This window comes from Podarcis tiliguerta, assembly GCF_965153285.1.
Source record: "Podarcis tiliguerta genome assembly, chromosome: 3".
Classification (NCBI taxonomy): Eukaryota; Metazoa; Chordata; class Lepidosauria; order Squamata; family Lacertidae; genus Podarcis; species Podarcis tiliguerta.
The window spans coordinates 104,781,528-104,808,069 of record NC_139536.1 but is presented as its reverse complement, the minus strand read 5'-3'; the positions used below and the strand labels follow the sequence as shown (position 1 = coordinate 104,808,069).

General features: G+C 44.2%; 2 long non-coding RNA genes across 5 annotated transcripts in view; one reads left to right on the top strand and one right to left on the bottom strand.

Annotated features, from left to right (window-relative positions):
* LOC310673553 overlaps window positions 1-14,541 on the bottom strand; it is a 28,472-nt gene extending 13,931 nt beyond the window's left edge. Inside the window, exons 1-5 of one of the 4 annotated variants that reach the window (XR_014509094.1) lie at window positions 13,084-14,541; window positions 10,428-10,508; window positions 7,976-8,075; window positions 3,561-3,730; window positions 1,037-1,093 (exon numbers count right to left, since the gene is read on the bottom strand). This is a non-coding gene — a long non-coding RNA (uncharacterized lncRNA). Of the gene's footprint in view, window positions 1-1,036; window positions 1,094-3,560; window positions 3,731-7,975; window positions 8,076-10,427; window positions 10,509-12,581; window positions 12,611-12,685; window positions 12,757-13,083 lie in introns of those variants that run through there. The other 3 variants (XR_014509095.1, XR_014509096.1, XR_014509097.1) reach the window with 3 other exon arrangements.
* The window catches only part of LOC310673576, a 163,680-nt gene that overhangs the window by 98,341 nt on the left and 38,797 nt on the right, over window positions 1-26,542 (top strand). The gene's annotated exons all lie outside the window — the stretch shown is intronic.

Genomic DNA, 26,542 nt, shown 5'->3' with positions numbered 1-26,542 from the left:
AAGAAGCAGCTATCCTATTTTTAAAAGACATCTGAAGACAGCCCTGTTTAGGGACGTTTTTAATATTTAGTGCTGTATTGTTTTTAACACTGGATTGGGAGCTGCCCAGAGTGGCTGGGGAAACTCAGCCAGATGGGCAGGGTATAAATTATTATTATTATTATTATTATTATTATTATTATTATTATTATTATTATTATTATTTATTATGTGACTGGGTTGACCCAGCCACTCTGGGCAGCTTCCAACATATATAAAAACATTTAAAAAAACTAAACCTTTAAAAAACTTCTGTATACAGGGCTACCTTCAGAGGTCTTTTAAAGGTTGTATATTTACTTATCTCCTTGGCTTGTGGGGTGGAATAAGTCCATACCCTCCAACATTTCTCCGATGAAAATAGGGACGTCCTAAGGAAACGCAGGACATTGCAAGAAACCAGGATGGCTTCTGTAAATATGGGGCTGTCCCTGGAAAATAGGGACACTTGGTCTGTAAGCCTAGCAGTTGAATGCTACTTCAACACTGGTAATGGGAGAACCTCCTCCATTGCAGCTAAGGGCAGCATGCTGGTCTGGGGGCTACAGAATAGGCTGTGTGACATATTCTGTGTGCTCCCTGGCCCTCAGCACCTGCTGCCTGAGATGGCTTCTTCCCACTGCCTAATGACAGGGCCAGCCTTTATAAATATATATGGGCATAGGACTACTCTAAATAATACACTGTAGGCATTTTAAAAAATTATAAAATGGATTATATAATCAATTGGAAAAGGTAGTAAGAGGATGCAAGAGATCCAAATACCTCAGCAACTACAACAGAGGCTGCATATACAGTGTATTTCATTTTTGCTTCTTTTCCGCTTCTTCTATCTGTCTAGGATTTAGCAACAGCACAATTTCTATATCCCCAGTCCAGCTGTTTGTTTAAAGAATTTATAGCCTATTCCTTTTCAGTTCTCAAAGAGGGTACTAACAATAAAATAACCACACAGAATAAAAGTGATAAAGATCAAAACAACAATATAGTGTGCTACCTGGATTCAGGTTGTGGCTTCCCCCTTCCTCGTCCAGCCAAATGTTTGTGATTGTATCTTCAAAGGAAATAGAAAACTCAACACCCTGAACGGAGACAACCTAAATTCACGAGCAAAGGCCATTTATCTCATTGAAAGCCGTGGGAGATCTAATGACAGCAGAGAGATTTCTTTAGAGGGACCACCGCCACATTATGCCCCTTCCCAAAGTTTGAGGTTATGTAAGAAGTAGGCATTGTTGTGGTTCTAAGCCTGAACTCTAATCATCTGCCATTTTGCAGACGTTCTGGTTGGAGACTGACTTACGGTGCCATATTTAGAACTGGTCCACGAGCAAACCAGTCACCCAGACAGCTGGCTTTTGGGAGGGATAGACTAGCTTAATAGAAAGTTTGAGCACTGGAGAATAATAATATGAATATAAATAAGAGATCCCTCTAGGGCATGATTCTCAAAGGGTGTGGCACACCATACTGGCTTGGCAGGAGAGGACAGCAAGTGTGTTGGGAAGATTCAAGGACAACCAAAGGAACATTTAAACAAATCCCTGTAGTATAGTATTAAAATTATTGTTTATATCTGCAGGATATGGGCACATATCTTTTCAAAATGAGAGCTCTTTTCAAGTTGTTGTTTTCCCCCAGTGTGTTCCTTATCAATAAAAAAAAATTCAGCATGGTGCAAGCAAATTTATATTCTGAAAGTGTGGCCCAGAGAAGAAAGTTTGAGAAAGCATGTTCTCCTTCAGGGAGAGCATGTGTTGCGGTGGGGTCTGCTGAGCCACCCCTCTGTTACCAGGCAGGGTCTCTAAAGATGGCCTGGGGCAGTGATTGGTTCACTGGGTTGCTGGGGTAAAAGTTATGCTGCAATTTTGGTGGGAGGGGTAAAAGGTTTAAATACTCTGCATGCAGCCTTGTACTTTCTCTTTTGCTGCGTGCAACGGATCACCCGCCCACCTGCCCTAGAGTAAGGCGTTGTTGCGTTGACCTTGCTATGTCTGTCATGGGGTCGTCTGCCTTTGAGCAGGGGCCTGGTAGGAATTTTTCCACCTGGCAAATTGGCTGGCTGGGTGGTTTTTGCCTACTGCGTAGCAAATCGTCACAACTTGTAAGGTTGTGGTTAGGCATTTGTTATAAATCTGGTGGAGGAGGGGTTAGGATAGGCTGTGCCTGCCCCTCCATGGTTGTTGCGGAAAGGGAATTCCGTTAAAGGAATCCTGGGGCTTGCCATCTTTTTGTCCAATCCCTGGAATGGGACTAGGGCCGGCAAGCCTTCGGGGAGCAGGCGGGTGAGAGTTGAGGGTCTGTGACTCAGTTCCAATTCCTCCCTGACTTGCTTTCCCCCGCACTGTCTTTCGGTGGTGCCCGGAAGTCAGTTCTGTCCCCAGGCGGGGGGACAGATAGTCTTAACCAATGCCTAAACAACCACTCACGGTTTGTATTTGAATAAAGTTGTGGCCAAAATCATGCCAAAAATCTTAAACAAAAATTACGTGTCTGTTGTGAGTTATTTGGGGGGTGGATTGGGGACCTCGACACGCAACCACTGATCTTAGGGCATCGTGTGGTCTAACACGACCACAATAGAACGCATACGAGCACACAACACAAATCAGGAAGCTGCCTGCACATGACTCTGGTCGGTCATGTAGTGAGCCTGAGCACCCTGTAGCACATTCCAGGGGGCCTCTTGCACTCAGCGCCATGGAAACTGCCCCCACACAGATGAACCTGATGGATAATAATAATAATATTTAATATTTGGCTCCCAACTGAATATTGAAAACATGATGCAGCATTAAACATTAAAAACTTCCCTAAACAGGGCTGCCTTCAGATGTCTTCTAAAAGTCAGATAGTTGCTTATTTCCTTGACATCTGATGGGAGGATGTTCCACAGGATGGGCACCACTACTGAGAAGACCCTCTGCCTGGTTCCCTGTAACCTCACTTCTCACAGTGAGGGATCTGCCAGAAGGTCCTTGGCACTGAACCTTGGCACTGAATGGTGGGGGTGGAGATGCTCCTTTAGATATACAGGGCTGAAGTAGACAGCTGCCCTGGACACAGAATTGACCTGTGTCTCCATGGACAGCTGTGAGTCCAAAATGGCTGCACACCTGGTCCTTCAGGGGCACCGTTATCCCATTCAGGACTAGGGAGTCCTTCACACCAGTGCTAAGGAGTCTACAAATGTTCCAGCTCATACGTGGCCACGTGAAAATGTTTCTCAGCAGTCTCCCATGTGAGACCGTCAACACTTCTTAATTTCTTAATACCCATCAACAGGAGGCCAGGAGATTATCTATCTATCATCTATCTATCTATCTATCTATCTATCTATCTATCACCTGCCTCTCACCCTAAGGTTCCAAGGCGGGTTACAACATTAAAACACAATATTCAGGAAAGTTAAAAACAACTTACGATCACAAAAATAAAGTGGCTCCTGAAAATATACACCTTTTGTATGGGAGAAACTTCATGGCAACTTTCCAAAGTTCAGTAGGTTAGTTTCTACTTACACTCCCCATTCCCTGCCATCTCTATCCTTCCTCAAGGCAAGCAAGAAGAGTTCAGTGACGTGTTTCTGCCAGGCAAAAATGTCACACTTAAGAATATTCCATGGGGTGAAGAGCTGTCTGTGAAGCAACAGAGCTGGTTTGGAAGAGGCTAGGATGCATGCTTTCAAGGGCTGAACTCCATAAAACAGCTAAGCAATTCTACTGCAAAGACCAGCTACAGAAGGTGCCGACTGGCTAGCATCAGTGACGTCACAACAACAACAACAACAACAACAACAACAACATATCTTTATTGTCATTGCCCCCTTTGGGGACAATGAAATTACTTGACTGCTCCATAAAAACACTAATTAAACAATACAGTATGATACAGCAAGGGAGATTAGTTGACTTTCAAAGTCCGGGCTTCCCATTCATGGCCGAGATCGCTCTGGAGAAGAAGCTATTCTTAAGGCGGCTCGTTCTTGTCTTCATCGTCCTGTATCTCCGTCCCGATGGCAAAAGCTCAAAGAGACAGTGACCAGGATGCGATGGATCTTTTACTACGTCCAGTGCCTTCCTATGGCACCTTGTGGTATAAATCTGCTCTAAGGTGGAGAGTGGGCAGCCAACAATGCTCTCTGCTGCCTTAACAACCCTGCGCAACCCCATCCTGTCCTGGGTAGTACAGCTTCCGTACCACACACATAAGCCATAAGTGAGCATGCTCTCAATGGCACAGTGATAGAAGGCAAGCAGCAGTTTCTGCGGAAGATGGTTTTTCCTTAGTATTCTCAAAAAGTACAGTCTCTGCTGTACCCTAAATTCCTAGAGTGGTTTTGCCATTGTTTTGGAAAATGTTTCTTTCCTTTCTTTATGGGAAGGATGGATACATAGTAATATATATATATATATTCCATAGGCAAGCAGGCTGACTGAAGCATGAGAGAGAGAGAACAGCTGATGGCCAAAACAGCACTCAGTTCACTGGTATAGATGTCTGTCATACACAGGCTTTCCTAGAATGTCTCTGTCTGTTTCCAGCCATAGTTGATCATTGGCAAGAAAAGGAATATATTGTCATTTTGTCCATTCAGTTTACTCAAGCCCACAATTTGTTTCCTTCCCACCTCCCCAACTACCCAGGAGAAACAATCAACATTTCTTTCATCTCCAAGGTCAACATCCTCTATGTATTAATGTGGCTATTATATAATGAGTTTTACATCTTGCTATAGGTTTAATTAGGATAGAAGCTTTTCCATGGTTGTTTAAAATCTTCCAAATTGTAGAGCAATTACTCTGCGTAATACCCCGACAGCTATTACATTTGGTTTTACTGCAAGCAATAATTGCTCACATTTTCTTACAAGTATGTAATCAACACATTAAGAAGGGAATCTCTTCTTGTGGAGATGAAAATGAGCTCATTTTCATTTAGCCGTTAAAAGAAAAATGTGGGAGATGCTCAAAAATAGCACATTCTCTGTCCTTTGGGGGGGACGGGACTACAAAAGGTTAGTAAAAAATAAAGAATCAATATGGTGTCCTTTCATCTTGGGATACCCGATACTGTTTAAGCCATCTACCCGAAAGGGTTGCTTCACTTATTTCAGGAGCACCAGCAAAAGCTTATTCACAAGACCCAGCCTGATAGTACTCAAGTTTGTGGTCCTATATAACAGTCCAAACCCCTCCTCATGTGTGCATTCTCTGGGAGCAGCCATCAAAAACAATCCAAATAGCCATGAGAAACGGAAACGGAAGCTATCTGTGACTTGGACCAGGTATGAGCAACATCAACTGTGCAAAGGCTTGCATGCTAGTTGCATTAGGGAAAATATATGATAACCAAGGAATCTGGGCATATCATTTCTCTGTGGAAAGGTAGCAGAAGATTATCTCTTCTTCACCACCAATTCTACCCTAGTGGACTCCACAGCCAGGATGGTAAAGGATGATGGGATATGTAGTCTAGCAACATTGGATGGGCACCAGGCTAGTAAAGGCAGGTGTAGACCTTTAGCTGTGCTCTATGCTATGTTCAAGGGACGCGGGTGGCACTGTGGGTTAAACCACAGAGCCTAGGACTTGCCGATCAGAAGGTCAGCGGTTCGAATCCCCGCAACGGGGTGAGCTCCTGTTGCTCAGTCCCTGCTCCTGCCAACCTAGCAGTTCGAAAGCACGTCAGAGTGCAAGTAGATAAACGGGAAGGTAAACGTGTTTCCGTGCGCTGCTCTGGTTCACCAGAAGGGGCTTAGTCATGCTGGCCACATGACCCAGAAGCTGTACACCGGCTCCCTCGGCCAATAAAGCGAGATGAGCGTCGCAACCCCAGAGTCAGTCACGACTGGACCTAATGGTCAGGGGTCCCTTTACATTTACCTTTATGCTATGTTCAGAGGGAATGAGGACAAACTTCCCCACCTTTAACACTTACTCCCTCCCCTCACTGGTTGCCTTAGCATTTTAGTGTGGTAGTCTTTGGGGGCACTTAGCAGAACCCGTGTTTTGTCCAATAAACATTCCTGTATGGGGGCATCTTGACTTCACCTGGTTTTGGCACGCCACAATCAGGTGCCGTCACACAGTGTGGCAACTTAGAATTGCAATAAATGATCACTCAGTCAAGAAGATTGCATCCCTTCAACAAGTAAAAACCTACTGGACTGGCATGTGAACCTTACTTACCTCAATGCTGGTGACAAGATAGCACCCCTCTCTTGCATATGAAGCACATTGTAGGTGGCGCTGTGGTCTAAACCACTGAGCCTCTTGGGTTGGTGGTTCAAAACCATGCAACAGAGTGAGCTCCCGTTGCTCTGTCCCAGTTCCTGCCCCCCTAGCAGTTTGAAAGCATGCCAGTGCAAGTAGATAAATAGGTACCGCTGTGGCGGGAAGATAAATGGCATTTCTGTGTGCTCTGGTTTCCATCACAGTGTTCTGTTGTGCCAGAAGTGGTTTAGTCATGCTGGCCACATGACCTGGAAAGCTACCTGTGGACAAATGCCGGCTCCCTCAGCCTGAAAACACGATGAGCACCACAACCCCATAGTCGCCTTTGACTGAACTTAACCATCCAGGGGTCCTTTACCTTTTTACCTTATGACAATTTAGGGGACTGAGAGGGCCATGTGACAACATGTAGGATGATAGGGGGTTCAGGAGGAACATCTGAGAACTGCTGTTGCTGCCCCACAGCATTTTCTGCCTGCGGCTGTTGCTCCTCTCTGTCTAACGGTAGGGCCAGTCATCCTGGATGATACCTGAGTTTTCTTTGGGAATATAGGATCCAGAACAGGAATTTGAACTGGCTAAGTGTGGTGTAGTGGTTAAGAGCCAGTGTGGTGTAGTGGTTAAGAGCGGTAGTCTGGTAATCTGGGGAACCAGGTTCGCGTCTCCACTCCTCCACATGCAGCTGCTGGGTGACCTTGGGCTAGTCACACTTCTTTGAAGTCTCTCAGCCTCACTCACCTCACAGAGTGTTTGTTGTGGGGGAGGAAGGGAAAGGAGAATGTTAGCCGCTTTGAGACTCCTTAAAAGGGAGTGAAAGGCGGGATATCAAATCCAAACTCCTCCTCTTCTTCTTCTTCTTCTTCTTCTTCTTCTTCTTCTTCTTCTTCTAAACTGAGTGCTGCCACTTCAAACTCTCCAGCCCCATAAACTGCAGCGAGGAGCTGCAAAAGAGCTTCACTCGTTATGTTCCATATGCAAAGAAGATCAATGGCAGGGGTTTATGGTTGACAGAGACGGTATCATTCTCAGATCATATTCCAACGTCATTCTGCAAAGCGGCGGGGGGTCTTTTCTGTATCGCAGCCTAGGATCAGAAATGGTTTCATGTGTGTTTCTCTTTATGCATGTGTGCGCACGTTGAATGTTTGTTCTTTGTTTAAATAGGCCACGATTTAATCAAGGCAGTATGCCCAATAACGCAACCCATTCTCAGCAGCAGGCAGCATCTTTGCTTTATCATCAGAAGTGATAAACCTAGGGAGAGTGTCAGAGGGGTTAGCCACTTGGTCTTGTCAAGCATCTCCTCCAACACATTTGCTGTGGTGGTGTGGGAACCTCTCTCTCTCTCTCTCTCTCTCTCTCTCTCTCTCTCTCTCTCTCACACACACACACACACACACACACTGCACATGTGCAATATGAGAACCTGTTCAGAAGATGAGGAATCTTCAGAAGATGAGGAATCTGGCACTTGCTAAGAACCGAAAAAGCATAAAGACACCCAGCAAGTTATTGGTGTGTTGGTTGGTGGTCTGTGCACATACACACACACACAATTTCAGAAGGGAGGATGCCAGCATATGGTTCCCATCTTGGAATTTCTCAAAGCTCTTTTTTCACGCTGACTCACAGATCGTTGCAACGGCTCGGGGACCCCCCTTGGTGGGAAAGTAACTAGTCAGTGCCTTGGAATCACTTACTTGACAACGTGTGCCCTGTCACACAGGAGGGGAACAAATTATAGCTCTCGGCGATCATGAAGTCTTCAGATGTTATGGTTTTCTTATACAGAAGGAACTTCTGTGTGAGGAAAACACATAAAGAATGTTTATATCCTCCTCTATTTCATGTGTGTGTGTGTGTGGACTGTGATTGCTTGTTGGCTGGACAGAATCCAGACCTTTAATGTACTGTTCCTATTTGCACACAAGTAGGGGTGGGCAGACCTGCCCATTTCAGTATCCCTCAATTTCTCACTTAGAATGATCATGGGCCATCTTAAAAAGCTGACCCTGATTTTTTTAGTTTTTTGAAGACTCTATATAGACACATGCAAACATATAGTAGAGCATCCCCCCCCCATTTGTTTACTTTGATACTGACATATCATCATCAATTACATGTTAAGTTACCTTTGATTTGGTGAATTTCACAAAAGGCTATCCAAAGGCTAAACACTTGGACTGATTGGCTGGAAAGGCTGTAAGAATGAATTAGGCATTTTGCTGTTCTCAAATGTGGCTGGATTAGAAGTTACAGTATTTTCCAGCCCTTTTGGTCAATCACTATTTCCCCCCATCCTATTTGACTACTGTGAATGTCACAGCTACAGCATCCTCCCCTCCTTTCCCCTGCCTGCCTTTTTTATGAATGGGATGCCCTGTTGGTCAATCTAATAAAGGTCTTTTCATTATACTTTCTCTCTATGTCAGATGGCATTTAGAGAGGTTAAAGGGGGGAGAGTTTCAGAAAACGCATGGCATTTTCCCATCGGCTACTGTTATGATAGCACAGATTAATGTGGCAAGTATGATGCATAACAGTTCATCAGCACATTTACGGCGCACATAGGCAGAAACACATTAAATGATACATTTTCTGTGAGGGTGCGATTTGGGCTCTTGAGTCCCATTACATCATCCACAGCATCTCTATTGTCAAAAATCCAAAGGGGTTCTTTGCAAACATCTTTTGACTTAAAAATAAATAAATAGCCAAAGCTAAACCCTAACTTGATTTTTATTTTCTAGGAATGTTGAAAAAGAAGAAGAAGAAGAAGACACGTCTCTAACCAAGGCTGGCACTGCCACTCTCATCTATTTTTGTCAGTCTTTCACAGCTGTGGTTGCAATGTAGTAGCAATTATGGTAGCCCAAGCCAATAAACCACTCTGAGGAAAGGAAATCAGTTCCCTTCGTTTGTCTGACATGGCCCAGTTTGGGGCATTCCATCAGCTACTCCTCAGTCATAGAACCTCTTAACAGATACAGCATGAATCATATTTCATTCTCAGACTCCTTTGAAAACAGGGGTTGGAACCAAAGCTTCTGAGTAATTAAAAAAGAAGAAGGAGAAGGCAAGAATATCCTCCCATGGTGAGCCACTCTATGCCGTATCAAGCCACGACTTGGCCTGCACACCTCTGTGTCTGAAAACAAGGGAGACTCTTTTGAAGAGTCTCACTGTTTATTTGCCTGGATCCCTCTGTGCAGACAGACAGCCCTGAGAAACTTCTGTACACATGCTACAGATGTTTTCCTGTCTGCCTTTTCTTTTGGCCGAATGTGTCTGACCTCTAACATGCCCACAGGGAAGGGAAACCAAAATAAAACACATATACAAAATGCGGGGATCAGCGGCTGGGCGGCAACACTGCTCTGAAGGCTCTGGACAGGGTAGTAGATTACAAACTGAACATGAGCCAAGTATAATAGTGGGTGCGACGACGTTACCCAGAAGGCAGTGCCATTTTTAAGCCCCATAAGAAAATGCAAGAATGAGCAAGCCATCCGAATGTTGTAGCCTTTGGGGAGACTTGTCTGGAGAAATCTGAGTCTAGAAGGGAACACGACATTGGAAGATGGAGGCTGAGCTATTTTTTGCACAGTGTAACTTGGAGAGCAGGGCAGGTGTTTGAGAAGCGGGGGAATGGTTTGAAGGAAAAATAGGAAAACAGCATACACAACTGTGCACATTCTGCATTGAGTAGGGCAGGCAGAGATTTCCTTCCTGTCCTGAGTTTGTTGCAATCAGCTCTGTTTCTTTTCTGCTACAGTTCAGCTTCTGCTAAAACCTACATTACCTGTCTCACTCGTGGCTGTGATCGAAACGAATGCAATTACAGTGGTACCTTGCAAGACGAAAAACTCGCAAGACGAAAGAGTTTTTTGTTTTTTGAGTTGCTTCGCAAGACAAATTTCCCTATGGGCTTGCTTCACAAGACGAAAACGTCTTGCGCCTTTTTCTTAAAACCGTCAATGCATTCCTATGGCAAACCGTCAATGCATTTCCTATGGGAAACCGTGCTTCGCAAGATGAAAAATTCACAAAACGTAAAAACTCGCAGAATTAATTAATTTCGTCTTGCGAGGCACCACTGTAACTAATTTCAATACTTTTCAATGGAAGGGAAATGTCAAAAACAATGCACACCTAAGAATTTTTGGGAGATGATTGTTCAAGGTCTTTGCAGCTATTGTTGGATATGTGGTGCCTTTTGATCCACGTTTAAGTCTTTTGGGAAACATGGAAAAGGATATTCAATCAGAACACATAACGACAGTAGGAAATTGGTTGAGAGCTGTAAGAGTTTTCCTGGCCACTAACTGGCCAGGAAACACCTCAAATACCCTTGATGATGGAATGGATGCTAAAATATTGTGCAATAGTTAAACTAGTGGAGATAGTTGGATCAAGGGAAGGGAGATTGGAAAAGAAGCAGTTTGAAAGATCATAGTACTCCTTTTTTCGTTTATTTAAATCAGCAGTATAATCTACAGGTTTTTTTATGATTTCATGCTGCTGAGATGAGCAACATAAGGAATTCATCATTTTGAATGCTGCAATATTAGGAAATATTTAGGAATTGGCTATGAATGATCTAACAAAAGCTGGATCTGGAGCAGGTATCATTTGGGCTCTCCTTCCAAAAGCAAAAATGAGTGGGCACAATTTTCTAAAACAAGCCATCAAGACTGTGTGGGGTACAATTGTGCATAATACATGCTTACACCTTTAGCAGACCCTGGTCTCCTTTTCAGAATTAACACCCGTTTGCAGCACGCTGCAGCTCAGGCTTCCCCCTCCTGTTTCAGAGGTTTAAACTGGGTAGCTAGACCTGGACAGTTTCAATCTCACCTGCTGAGAATATCAGCTTTCTGGTGTTTGGTGGGGACAGAGAACTCTTACAGTGAGCTTAATTAAGCATGGACTGTTTGACTTAGCTGGGTTTGGACTGCAATAGGTTATTTTTCCTGGCTGGGAGCCAACCAAATAAAGTTTGTCTAGGATAAGTAGAACAGCCAGCCTCCATCCTGCTGCACCCATTCATGAGTGTCTGAGCCACTCCATGGAATGTTATAGTTTTTGAAGTGGGGAGATCCTCGATTCCTTTCTCCGTTTTGCGTTGTCGCTAAATGGAAACTTTCTGTGGGATCTTAGCTTTCAAATCAGTGATAACCACCCCACCCCGAAGCTAACGCCAATACCAGTCAGTTACTGCACTGTCAGGAAAAGATTAACGTTGCGTCAGGGTGCGGAGGGCCATGTCTTCCATTATTCAGCATCTCCCAGCATTGCATTGCATTTTAAAATGTACACTTGGAATGCCATAGGCATGTGACTGAAATGTAATATATGGAAGCAGTGCTTTTTTTCTTAAAAAAAAATGCTTAGGGGTACTCTCATTTTCCTACTCATATTGAAATACTGCCCCTCAGTGAGGCCAAAGTTAGATTTACAAAATGTTTAGGGGTATGCGTACCCCTGCGTCCCTCCAGAAAAAACCCCACTGCCTTTAACCAATGACAGTTATCAGGATTCTTTTTTTTTGGGGGGGGGGGTGCCATAAGTATTCTTTAAATGTATGCTGTTGGTGTGACCTTAGAGAGAGAGTTGTGAGCAGATGAAAACATTAGCAGGGTTGCAATAACACTTGGAATGTGGCAAATGCTATGGATATAATGGATTTATATACAATATGGACTATTGAAAAAGATGCAGTAGAAAAGGTTTAATAATAGATCCAGTGCTTTTTTCCCTAAAAAATAATAATATATGTTTAGGGGTTATGGTGAATTGAATTATGGTGCTGGAGGAGACTCTTGAGAGTCCCACAGACTGCAAGAAGATCAAACCTATCCATTCTTAAGGAAATCAGCCCTGAGTGCTCACTGGAAGGACAGATCCTGAAGCTGAGGCTCCACTTCATGAGAAGAGAAGACTCCCTGGAAAAGACCCTGATGTTGGGAAAGATGGAGGGCACAAGGAGAAGGGGACGACGGAGGACAAGATGGTTGGACAGTGTTCTCGAAGAGACCAGCATGAGTTTGACTAAACTGCGGGAAGCAGTGGAAGACAGAAGTGCGTGGCGTGCTCTGGTCCATGGGGTCACAAACAGTCGGACACAACTAAACAACTAAACAACAACAAATGTTTAGGGGTACTTTCATTTTCCTACTCATATTGAAACACTGCCCCTCAATGAGGCCAAACTTCACAAAATGTTTAGGGGTGTGCGTACCCCTGCGTTACCCCCACCCCTGAAAAAGCACTGTATGGACGTGACAAGCTCATGTTGAGAAATACCTATAACATACTGTGGGGTTTGTCCGTTCGTTTGAAAATGTCTGTACAGGGGGAGAGAAAGGGTTAAAATGTAGACCAATAGGAAAACAGGAGGCAGAGCCTACCTGTTTATAAAAGGGCTTGCCCAAGGTTTGGGTGTGGGTAGTTGGTTGGTTTTAGTGGGTTGGTTGGTTGGTTGGTTGGTTGGTTGGGAAAGGTAGTTGGAAAAGCAGTTGGCAGGCAGTTGGAAATAGAGAGACAGTTAGGGCAGTGGGTTCTTGTGTGAGGGGAGGTAGAAGAGATAGAGAGAGGATAAAATAAGACTAAGAAGGTAAAGAGTAACAACATTTTGGAATGCAGTTTGTTTGTGTCTGCAATAAACTACACTCTTCTTTGTTAACTTGAGAACCTGCTGAGACTACGTGATTTACCGGGGAGGACCTGGTTGGTGGCAGTGGATTAGTGGTGTATGGGTCACTAGTCCATGAGACAACCGGGGGCTCCGTACAAATGCCACACATACCATCACACATGGTAGGGAGTCAGGGTTGACTGCAGCTCCCTGTCAAATGTTCATCTGAAGCCAAACCTGGGTTTGCACGGCGTAATGTGTGAAACAGCCTTCAACTGCTGCTTGGTCGAAGATCTTCCTGGAGTCTTCAGCGAGGAAACTTCCTTTTCTAATTTCTGCAAAGGAATGTGCTTTGAATGCAGAACTATCAAAACAGGAGAGCAAATGGGAGTCATGAACACAGGAATACCATTGGTGATGGTTTTAAAATGGGATGAGACAGTTGTGGCAAGCTTTCTCTCATTCACTGTTGAAAGTCAGCCTGAGTGAAAGTTATTGGGCCAGGCTCCCCCCCCCCCCCAGTGATTTGATGGGAGTTGGATGAAAGTAGGCTCTGGGGGATAAATTATCTGCATTTTTCAGGAGCCACAAAGGGCACGTTTCTCTTCTGTTGCTTAGACCAAAAAGTAATATTTACTGCTGTTTAAGCATGGTAGAGTTTTCCGGTACCCCAGCAGCATCTGTCTTTATTGACAAACAGAAGATCATGGGAATGATTCAAATTTTGTCAAGGGACAGCCTACGGTTCAATGCCTGAGGAACAATGCCACATTAAAAATGAAGGGAGATGCCGGTGAGCTGCCATGACTTGCAGCAATGACAAAGGGTTTATTTATTTAAAAAGAGAGAGAGAAAACCTTACTTTCTGCTACCTCAGTTAAAAGATACCCCCACCAGAAAATTCAGTACCTCCACCCCCAATTTTTTTAGACACTTCCTCTCCACCTTTGCGAGCAGGATTTAGTTGAAATCTATATTTTCTACCTCAAAGTGAACAAATCATCCATAGTTATCAATCTTTCAAAAAATGTAAATGCTCAAGCAATTGGATGCTGGGTAGCTGGCAATTCATCAGATTTAAACTAGATTGCTTCTGTACATGTCTCATGATGTGCTCAGTTTCTTATCTATTTGTGTCACAGGCTGAATACACATGGTCACCTCCGGACATTTTGTCTACATTCAGAAAGAACAGTAGATGCATCCTGGCCCCGCCCACAACAGCCACACTGAATTCAGGATGTCAGAGATTGGGCAGCTGTGTGTGGGATGTTGAAGACAAGCTCAATAGCCATGGTTCTTGCCTCTCTCCTTGTGTAGGCTACACACGTGGGGGCAACTGTGTGTCTATTCCTATGAAGGGCTTTGTACCATGCTCTTCAAGATGCCTTGGGGCAAAGATGCAAAAACCATTGATCAGAGGTGATTCTTGTTATTACTGCAGCTGTAAGATATGCCACGATGAGCAAATGAAGTGTGGCAAATCTTGATTCACCTGACATACAGTGGTACCTCGGGTTACAGATGCTTCAGGTTACAGACACTTCAGGTTACAGACTGAAATAGTACCTCAGGTTAAGAACTTTGCTTCAGGATGAGAACAGAAATTGTGCTCTGGCAGCACGGCAGCAGCAGGAGGCCCCATTAGCTAAAGTGGTGCTTCGGGTTAAGAACATTTTCAGGTTAAGAACGGACCTCCAGAACAAATTAAGTTCTTAACCCGAGGTACCACTGTACTCAGAGAATAACACTGGTGTGAACTGGCCTTATTTTCTTCAAATTGCATGAGAACATCTATAATATTTAGCTAAGCAGCCTTGATTTGCTTGTTTAGATTAATCAAATGCTGTCTACATATGGTTATGAGGAAAGCTTAGAACGGAACTGAATAATTAAGAGTTTGAGAAAACAAGAAGTCACAAAACAGGAACTCTTCTGAAATACAAACCACTAAATGGTTTGATATGAGACCACGTTGCTCCAATAACACTGGAATGAGTAAGAGTTGCGCTGGGTTTTCTAAGAACAAGCAGGTGGGTAGAACAAGTGCATAGAATGACAGTCAGTGTTTGCTTGGATAGCAGACAAATGTCCAGTGAATGCAGACACAATCAAAGCTGTTCTTTTGCCCAGTAAGAATGCTAATTATACTGCCTTCGAGTTTCATAGGGTAAAGTACACTCTGTTCATGGGAAAAACCCTCCACACTTTGAGATAGCCTCCCATTGAGTCAGAAATTGGCAGCAATGACACCAGCCCTTTTGTCTCTGGTCTGACCCTAAAACGGTTTCAGCAAAAAGGGGTCATGGCTTTGGATCTAGAAGGAAGTAGGAGAAGGCAAATTATATGGAGAATTCTGTCTTTACCAGGGTTCCTTGGCACCCTCCACCGTGCCCCAAATCTTCATCTTTTCCCAGTTCAGTCAAAACAGATTAGAGGGTATCAGGGATACATTGCACTTTGGAAAAGTGGGGCAACAGCAAATCACCAGAGCAATGACTTTAAAACAAAGTTGTTGCAAAGTTTCTAATGGAGCATCATTCCTTGCCATGCCCAAATGATAGGTTCATGTGGTCACCTTAAGAGATGACCCACAGCCTCCATTTATCATTTAAAGGTCCAGGTAAAGGGACCCCTGACCATTAGGTCCAGTCGCAGAGGACTCTGGGGTTGTGGCGCTCGTCTCGCTTTATTGGCCGAGGGACCCAGCATTTGTCCACAGACAGCTTCCGGATCATGTGGCCAGCATGAGTAAGACGCTTCTGGTGAACCAGAGCAGCGCTCAGAAATGCCATTCACCTTCCTGCCAGAGCAGTACCTATTTATCTACTTGCACTTTGACGTGCTTTTGAACTGCTAGGTTGGCAGGAGCTGGGACTGAACAACGGGAGCTCACCCCGTCGCGCTGATTTGAACCGCTGACCTTCTGATTGGCAACCTAGGCTCTGTGGTTTAACCCACAGCGCCACCCGCGTCCCGCTATATATTAGAATCTTGGAAATTACGGTACAGGTGTCATTTCCCTTCAAATCTGCAAACCTTTATACTGCAGACAAAACTTTAATGCAAAAACTTATGGAATACGCAGAAATAGAAAAACATAGCGGAAAAATAAGAAATCAATATCACAAACTTTTTATAGAAGAATAGAAATGGTTTGTTGAATATTTACAGATAAATTGTAATCAGATAAGAACATTGGCGAATTATTGTAACAACCTACAGTTTCCTAAGAGTATATATTTAAAGTAGATGAATCAATGAGCAAATTAAGTTGATTAGGATATGCAGAAGATATTAAAAATAAATTTAAGGAACCGCAGAAAGAGAAGGAAGGAATTCAAGTATTGAAATGTTAAAAGGATTGTAAAATTAGTGAAATGTATAAAATTGAATAAATAATAATAATAATAATAATAATAATAATAATAATAATAATACAGGGCATTCTATAACAAAATATATTTTGTCTTCCAGTGAAAGCAGGGAAAACAAGCTTCCTGAGGAATCTGTCAAACCTTCAGGTGCGTTAGTCCTTTGTTGCTTTGTTTGCTTCTGCAGAAAACCAGGGACCTGCATCAGGCTGGACTCTGAATTGGTTCTGTGAGAAACAAACGGGAGATTGGGGTAGGGGGCGGGTTGCAATAGCAAATGTTCTGACATGAATTGCTGCCCTAAAGGGGCCTGGCCACCAGGTTGTTTCACATAAAGCTCTAAACAGTTACCAGATGAGCAATAAAAGCAACTTCCCAGAACAGCAGATCAGCTGCAAGCTTGAGTCAGTGCATTTTTAGGATAAGGAGCCATGGAGTAGAAGCCTTCCCCACCCCCAAGTTGTCCTTACCTGGAACAGTTTGTTTCTGCTATTGTGTTTTGGTCAAATGAACAGGGGGGAAAAACGCTAGCCATTTAAGATGGCCTTAATGTGGCTTTGAAGAGGGGTGTGTACATCCGTTTTCCCCATCTGCACATGTGATGAATTGTTCTAATGATCAGCAACTATATCGATACTTATAAGGAAGATGATGCTGTAATGAATTTGCTAGTCTTTAAGGTACCAAGGCTCCAGCTCTTTCCATGCATTGTTTGCATGTAGGACATGGTAGTCTAGAAAAAATGCCAAGGCAGAATCTGATCTGAACATGTCAAACCACTGAGAGCCTTATAGATACAACTACAATTTCAAAAAGCCATACTCCAAAATGGATGAGGAACAAATACCCTAAATCAGTTGTAGAAATCTAGAAAACATTCAAAAAGTAAAAAATTGTTGCCCAGTGTTATTATTATTATTATTATTTTACATTTGTACACCGCCCTATACCCGCTGCTCTCAGGGTGGTTGCAACATAAAATCACAATACAGTGGTATCTCAGGTTACAGACTCTTCAGGTTACAGACGCCGCTAACCCAGAAATAGTACCTCGAGTTAAGAACTTTGCTTCTTGATGAGAACAGAAATCGCACGACGGCGGTACGGCAGCAGTGGGAGGCCCCATTAGCTAAGGTGGTACCTCAGGTTAAAAACAGTTTCAGGTTACGAATGGACCACCAGAACGAATTAAGTTCTGAACCCGAGGTACCACTGTATAGAAAAACAAAACAAAAACAACCCAGTCAACCTCCCCATCTGCAACATATTTTAAAAGAGTACTGGATGCCAATCAGCCAAAGGTCTGGTTAAAGAGGAATGTTTCTGCCTGGCACCCAAAGGTATATAATGAAGGCACCAGCTGAACCTCTTGGGGACGGGCATTCCACAGATGGGGAGCCACTGCAAAAAAGACCCATTCTCATGTTGCCACCCTCCGGACCTCTCAAGGAGGAGGCACATGAAGAAGGGCCTCAGAAGATGATCTCAGGGTCAAGGTAGGTTCATATGGAAATCCTTAGTTAAGGCAGACATCTCCGACGGTGGAATTAAATTTTATGCTAATGTGACCTTTAAAGCCCTAAATGGCCTCGGTCCAGTATATCTGGAGCGTCTCCAACCCCATCGTTCTACCCAGACACCGAGGTCCAGCACCGAGGGCCTTCTGGTGGTTCCCTCACTGCACGAAGCCAAGTTACAGGGAACCAGGCAGAGGGCCTTCTCGGTAGTGGCATCCTCCCTGTGGAATGCCCTCCCACCAGATGTCAAAGAGAACAACAACTACCAAACTTTTAGAAGACATCTGAAGGCAGCCCTGTTTAGGGAAGCCTTTAATGTTTGATGCATTACTGTATTTTAATATTTGGTTGGAAGCCGCACAGAGTGGCTGGGGAAGCCCAGCCAGATGGGCGGGGTGTAAATAACAAATTATTATTATAATAATTGCTCCGTCAGTGCAAATGTCTCTCCCTTCCTCCTGGCCTGGGGATTCTCTTTTTTTAAATAATAATAATAATATTTATTGAATATTTTATAATTATGAAGAGAACAACAATAAAGAAAAACAATACATAAATTCAACAAACAATACATCAACAATAAAAAGAATACAGTACAACAATACAACATAAAGAAAACAAAAACATTTAAACACACATCCAAATTTTATATCTATATCTTTCATTTGCTTATTTCCTCGACTTCCTCACACCTCCCTTTTTTGTATTCTAGTTCGAATTGCTGGTTCAACAAATCCTTTCCCTCTTCTTCAGTTTTTATTCTGTAATTTATCCTAACACATTTTAACTTTGAATTTTCCACTTTATCCCATTAACAATTAATATTCATGTAATTCTTAATAACATTTCTGCTAAAACCTTATAATTTCATTCCAATATTCATCTAACATTCATTAATTTTGCAATATTTCTGTAAATATACTTTAAATTTTTTCCAATCTTCCTCCATCGACTCTTCTCCCTGGTCTCGGATTCTGCCAGTCATTTCCGCCATTTCCATGTAGTCCATCAGTTTCATCTGCCATTCTTCCCGGGTGGGTAACTCTTGTGTCTTCCAATACTTTGCGATGAGTATTCTTGCTGCTGTTGTAGCATACATAAAAAAGGTTCTATCTTTCTTTAACACCAATTGGCTGACCATGCCCAGGAGAAAGGCCTCTGGTTTCTTCAGAAAGGTATATTCTTTTGACTCCCTCAGAGCTGATGGCATGAAGAGGGAGCAGAAGGGGGACAGATGCTGTTGAGTTAGTGGGGCTAGTTGTGCCGACTTCTGCTAGTGCAACTGTTCAGCTGAATCTGGCCCATAGATATATTTCATTGGAATACAAGCATACAATGGCTTAGCTCAAAGGCCGTTCACCTGCAGATGGCTAATTTGTAATTTCAGTGATTTTCTGCAGTGCTAACAAAGGACAAGAGAGAGATAAATAATTGCTTTTCATACCAGGTGCTTGTTGAGCGGAAAAAGTTATTTGGACTCTGAATATCTGAATCAGAACAGTGTGAAACTCTATTTGAAGTTATCCCAGATGGTCATTTGTAAAATAAAAACTTCAATTTAATGTGCCAATTCAGTGTTACGGAGGCAGAGAATGTGTCAGATTTGGATTCTCTATAGCATTGGCACAATTTCCCTTCTAAGTCTCTGTGAAATGTTTTTGACTACTTATAAAACCCATCCTTGCTCATTAATGTAAAATAAATTTTGAAGCCATCACAATATGTTCCTCACATTGATTCAAATGAATAAGAATTGAAACCCGAAAGCAAAGCAGCCCAGTCATGGAATATAAATTAATTCTGGATTTGATTTATTGAATATATACTCTGACTGAAATGTTCTCCATTTGTCAGAATCAGAGAATTGAATCACAATAGTCTGCACTCAGATAACACTTTATTCCATGTTCTTGACATTTCTTGACCTGATAATTTTTGCATTTGATGTGATCTTTCACATCACATAAAAGCCACTTGTAGTTGAAGTTTAGCATTCATATTTGTGTTAATTGTTTTCAGAAAAAAACCCTGCCTGCCACACTGTTAACTCAGAAAACCATGGGAATTTTGTGTTGTGATTTCACATGGCAAAATGCAACAGGTGGGAATGTAAAGGAATGTTGGAAATTGGGACAGAAGTGCTAGCATTACAATCAATAAAAGCAGTTCACATTTTAATGCAAAGTTCCCTAATTCCCTCTTCCTGAAACAATTCGTGAATCGAAATGCAGCTTGTCCATTGAACTTCTCTGAATTTTGCTATGTAGTTCTCCAACCAAATAATGTAAACAAATGTTTGGTGGAGGAAATGTGTGAAAAAATGCATATATTTCAGGAAATTGCTTGCAAAGGTGTGCATATTAGGGAAAACTGCATACCAAAATATGTATAAGGAGAAAATGCTGGTGAAGTTTCATCAGTTTATTGATTTGTTTTTTAGAAAAACCATAGACTGATGTGGAATGACCGCTCCCCGCTTAAAACGGGGGGCACCCTTTGTGTGGATGCGCACAGCCCCTGGATCTGGAGCGGCTCCATCAGCACAGGCTTGGCTTCGCCTTCCCCCAGGTGGGATACCTGGAGGTCTTCGCCTACCTCAGTAAGTTGTCCAGTCCCGCTTGGGAGAAGCGTTGCCAAGGAGACCAGGCCAGGTAGGGGAGGGACTACCTGCCCACACAATAGAGGGAGGATCTTACCTTGGAATCCTCAGTTGGCTCCAGAGCTTCTCCCACCATACCCACCCTCAGTTAAGTCTTATTTTGCAGGTTAACTTTTCTTCACAGGTATGCGGGCGCTGCTACGTCAAGGTCGCTGTTGAAGGGCCGGAAAGGAATTCCCCTGCATTGGCAGGTTTTGCCTTTCCCGTAGCAAAACGTCACAACTTTGGTGGTATCAGGCCTTGGGCGGAATCCTTTAGTCTATCTTCCTCTTTGTAGCTGCGATACCAGGGTTCCCTGTTAAAAGGGTTTCTGAGGGGAGGCTTTGACCGTACGCTGAGAGGTCGTCATTGCTCTCCCCTGCGACAGCGGCATAACGGGGGCGGCTATCTCTGCTTGAACATATGTTCTCCAGAGCTGGCCCATCCCCCCCCCCACACACACTGGGTAACCCTGATGTTCCCTAGGTCCCCGGCTGGGGACTGGGGAGGGATAACGCCCAATGCCTGAGCCAAGGTCTACCCACATCTGAAATATAATAAATTTGTGGCCAATTTAATCCCATAGCATGTTGTCTCGAGTCATTATTCCACATGACGGGGGGGGGCGCCCGGGGTCTGGGGGACTCCGCCTGTCCACGCAAATGAATTGAACTAAAAAAATTAAAGAGAGAAACCAAAATTGACAGGTTAGTCTAGGTTTTCACACAACTTAGGACTCAGCCACACCTCTGTTTACCGACCACTTCCCCCCGGGAAAACCCATGGTTTGGCTCTGAATCAGAACAAACGGTAGTTTGGTTTTCTGCTGATTGTGGTTTGTTCTGATTTAGTGCGAGAGCAGTGGGGAAAAGCAGTGGCGCAGTGGCTAAATAACTTGAACCTGAGACTAGAAAACTCATAGCAAGTGGGAAACTGCTCAGACCTGTGTTTTCCAGGCACAGAACAAGTGGGAATGTGGATGAGCCCTTAGTTTTTAAAAAATTCCACAGCATAAGCCCATATTTTCAAAGCAATGGACTCAAGGTGCCTCCGTATTTTCCCCACATTCTAGGCCTTGCTTGGGGAGTCCCACTATTATGTACTGAGTTGAATAGGATCCAAAATGCAGCAGTCTGATTGGTCCTAGAACAATAGGATCCAAAATGCAGCAGTCTGATTGGTCCTAGAATAATGCAGCAGTATGATTGGTCCGCAGGAGCCACCCAATCCAGCTCCAGCTGGAAGTGAATCCACAACCTGATTGGTTTACAGGAGAATCCTGGAATTAGCCAATCACGTGCAGCCCATTGTGTAAATAATGTATATAAAGCAGATATTGTGGGGGAACTTCCATTCCTCCTCACCACTGAGCAGAATAAAGAGCATGAAATCCACTCTTGACTCAGAGTACATTTCACTGGCAACGAAGGTGGGATCCGCCTGAGCTAACCGCCACACACAGCACTGCAGCACTGCCACCTGCCGCACCGCTGCCTCGCACCGTGTATCCAGGCTTCAGCTCCGGGACCCAAGGAACTCAGAATGGCAACTGACAGCAGCTTCTCGCCGTTCAAACCAGCATCCGGAGACTTGATCCCCACAAATGGCTTTTGGGGGGCACACTGGGTTGCAGTGGGGTGGCAAGTACAGTCGTACCTTGGATCTCGAATGCCTTGGCTCCTGAACAAATAGGCTCCCGAACGATCAAAACCTGGAAGCTGAATGTCCAACAGGGCTTCCGCGGCTTCCGATTGGCTGCAGGAGTTTCCCGCAGCCAATCAGAAGCCGTGTTTTGGTTTTCAAAAGTTTTGGAAATCGAACGGACTTCCGGAACGGATTCCATTCAACTCCCACGGTATGACTGTATGAGGAATTACCTGTGTGTAAGCATCCTTGTTCATTTGGTGCTACTGGATACAATCCTCAGAAGCCTGCAACAGAAATGATAATTAAAAACATTTCTGGAAGAAAGGATTCAAAACGAATAGAAGTGCCTATTCTTTCTTTGATTTGAAAGATTGTGGCAGCACATCACAACTTATGTAAACTGTGTGGGCATGTAATTGGAAGACCTATTTCAACTGCTGCAGTTTCTTATATTCCATCTACTTAGAGCGGACCCATCCATTTGATAAGATTTTCTTCCTTCTGGGTTCAGATTTCCTACAAAAGGCTTAGCAGAAGCCTTTGATCCCGGAAAATCCAAAGACCCTTTGGAAAGCTTTATGAACTCTAGAGAGGGCACATGAGCTGCCCCGGATTGGAATGACCTTTGCCTTTTTCATCTTTAGCTTTTAGGATAAGCCACCACCGTCTCACAAGTCAGGCAAAAGAAAAACCCTCTATCCGACTTGCAGTTCCTAATTAAGATTCCACTTTCCCAGGTCACAGGGACATTTAACATCTTCAGAGAATGAAGAGTTGACCGGGGAGGTGGGGAAACTCATACCATCCTATCTTGTTAGCAATCACATACAGGGCTTGAACTATTGGGCCAAGGTGGGGGAAGGATTTAATGAAATCTACAAAGCCCCACTTCCTGATTTTCCCCTCCCCCGTTTTAGCCAAATCTGCCCCACAGGGCTAGTCCAAGATACTTTGCTTCCTGAAAAAGCGACCCTTCACCACAAAGCAAAGTGTAAGGTATCCCAGGCCTTCCAACTGCCCCAGTTTTCCAGGGACAGGCCTGGATTTACAGAAGCCATCCCGGTTTCTGATTTGATCCCAGAATTTACCACCTTTCCTTAAAAGGTAAAGGTACCCCTGCCCGTACGGGCCAGTCTTGACAGACTCTAGGGTTGTGCGCCCATCTCACTCAAGAGGCCGGGGGCCAGCGCTGTCCGCAGACACTTCCGGGTCACGTGGCCAGCGTGGCAAGCTGCATCTGGCAAGCCAGCGCAGCACACGGAACGCCGTTTACCTTCCCGCTGGTAAGCGGTCCCTATTTATCTACTTGCACCCAGGGGTGCTTTCGAACTGCTAGGTTGGCAGGCGCTGGGACCGAACGACGGGAGCGCACCCCGCTGCGGGGATTCGAACCGCCGACCTTTTGATCGGCAAGTCCTAGGTGCTGAGGCTTTAACCCACAGCGCCACCCACGTCCCGGTAACCACCTTTCCTTAGGACGTCCCTATTTTCATTGGAGAAATGTTGGAGGGTATAGAGTTATGCGACCCCAGAACTAAGGAAATGAGTAACTATACAACCTTCAGAAGACAACAGGAGGAAGCCCTGAATAGGGAAGTTTTTAAAAATATTTAATATTTTTATTATGTTTTTATACATGTTGGCCCAGTTAGATGGGTGGGATATTATTATTATTATTATTATTATTATTATTATTGAATAGGATTTCCCTATTTTCATCAAAGACTTGTCGGAGGGTATGCAGGCCAGTTATTTTGGTCTCCAAAAATCCCCCAAGTACCTATTTTCCATCCCTGGCAGCAAAATAATAAATAATAATAATAATAATAATAATAATAGGCCTTTAGACTGATCCAAGAGGGCTCTTCTTACATTCTTAAATTATGGTCCAGCAAAGGTTGATTATATTAAATATACGATTGGAAAGGGTAGCGAGCCGGAGTTTTGTCTGAGAGTGTCTTCTAGTTAGGAGACAAATTGCTCAGACTGAAGAGGAAGCCTTTGGGCTGAGCTATTTTTACAGGGTTGAGTTGGATAGGTTCCTGAGTCACCTGTCTTGCTCCAGATTCAACTGATGCAGCTTGTAATGCTGCCTATGTAATGCTCCTTGGTAGCACAGTTCTGCAATTCCATCTGCAAGCATGTTGTTGTCTCAGTGGTACAGGAGATAACGCTGCCAGGAACCCTTGTGTGAAATCCCCCTTGCAGTGGTGTAGCATGTATTGCTAGAGCCCAGGGCCACACGGAAGGAAATTGACTGACAACGGATGCGTATTCAACTGCCTAACAGCGTCTGCGTCACCCAGGAGATCACAGAGATAAGAAAAGAAGAGCAAGTCACTTACTGGGTCCCAGGGAGAAGCCATTTTCAACTGAGCCCAGCAATGGAAGCACGCAGTTGTATTGAGACAGCACTGGGAATCAAAATTTTGAGCCCCTAACAATTTTGTCCCCGGGGCAACTGCCCCTGTGGTGCCCACTGACCCCATGCCACAGCCCCCAGTACATTGCAGAGAGGGTTGTTGGCATCCTGTGCTAGGGAAATGCTGCAAACCTCTCCAAAAAACTTCCCTGCTAGACATTTAAATCAACCCAGAACACCCCTGTAATTCAAATTGTCCTGTTGTTGGAGACACCAAGTCATTCCAGCAACATTTTAAATACTGGGGAAAGGAGCCATTAATAACAACAACAACAACAACAACAACAACAACAACAACAACAACAACAATTTATTATTTGTACCCCGCCCATCTGGCTGTGTTTCCCCAGCCACTCTGGGCGGCTTCCAACAAAGACAAAAAATACACTAAAATGTCACACATTAAAAACTTCCCTGAACAGGGCTGCCTTCAGATGTCTTCTGAATGTCAGGTAGTTGTTTATCTCTTTGACATCTGATAGGAGGGCGTTCCACAGGGCAGGCACCACTACCGAGAAGGCCCTCTGCCTGGTTCCCTGCTTCTCGCAATGAGGGAACCACCAGAAGGCCCTCACTGCTGGACCTCAGCGTCCGGGCTGAACGATGGGGGTGGAGACGCTCCTTCAGGTATACTGGGCTGAGGCCGTTTAGGGCTTTAAAGGTCAAGCCCAACACTTTGAATTGTGCTCGGAAACGTACTGGGAGCCAATGTAGGTCTTTCAAGACCAGTGTTATGTGATCTCAGCGGCCGCCCCCAGTCACCAGTCTAGCTGCTGCATTCTGGATTAGTTGTAGTTTCCAGGTCACCTTCAAAGGTAGCTCCACATAGAGCGCACTGCAGTAGTCCAAGCGGGAGACAACTAGAGCATGCACCACTCTGGCAAGACAGTCTGCGGGCAGATAAAGTCTCAGCTTGCATACCAGGTGGAGCTGGTAGACAGCTGCCCTGGATACAGAATTGACTTGCGCCTCCATGGACAGCTGTGAGTCCAAACTGACTCCCAGGCTACGCTCCTGGTCCTTCAGGGGCACGGTTACCCCATTCAGGATCAGGGGGTCCTCCACACTAGCCTGCCCCCTGTCCCCCAAGAACAGTACTTCTGTCTTTTCAGGATTCAACCTCAATCCATTAGCCACCATCCATATAATTTTATTTATACCCTGCCCATCTGGCTGGGTTTCCCCAGCCATTCTGGGTGGCTTACAGCATATTTATAAAGCATATCTGCCTCCTTTCCCAGTTACCCCCTTCTGTGTGAAACCCTCTTGTGCTGTGGAAATGGGGCAGACAGTACTTTGTGGAAAAGAGAGGTCATGTCCCAGCTTGGGAACAAGACTGGGTCATGCCGAACTGCTACCTTGCCATTGGCACAGAGACACTTGACGTTAGATCCTATAGACCCCCAACAAGGCTGGCATATGGGAGGAAGAAGGCTGGCAACCCTAAGTCATACAGAAAATATATATATATAAACATCAGATCTTTCTAAAGCCTTGAGATTTAATCTTGCTCCAATGAACTGGGTGATGCATTAAAAATGTGACTGCTTATCTCAGCTTCAGCTTACTCGCTGAAGTGGATGAGTGAACTTTGCACAGCTGGGTGTGTTTAAAGTAGTTAAACTGTAACATAGGTTGAAAAGGGTCCCGTACTATCACCTTGGCTCCTCTTGTGTAAATTATTACTTTGTATAAAACTGTTACAGCTAGGTCTGGCTTTTAAAACAACAACGTTAATTGGATATACGGCATAGAAAGACCAAGCTCAGACTCTGGGTATTACTATTTTTTAAAGAAAATAAAGGAATGCATTGTCTTAATGGGCACATAAAGGTAAAGGTAAAGGGACCCCTGACCATTAGGTCCAGTCGTGATCGACTCTGGGGTTGCGGTGCTCATCTCGCTTTATTGGCCAAGGGAGCCGGCGTACAGCTTCCGGGTCATGTGGCCAGCATGACTAAGCCGCTTCTGGCGAACCAGAGCAGCGCACAGAAACGCTGTTTGCCTTCCCTCCGGAGTGGTACCTTTATCT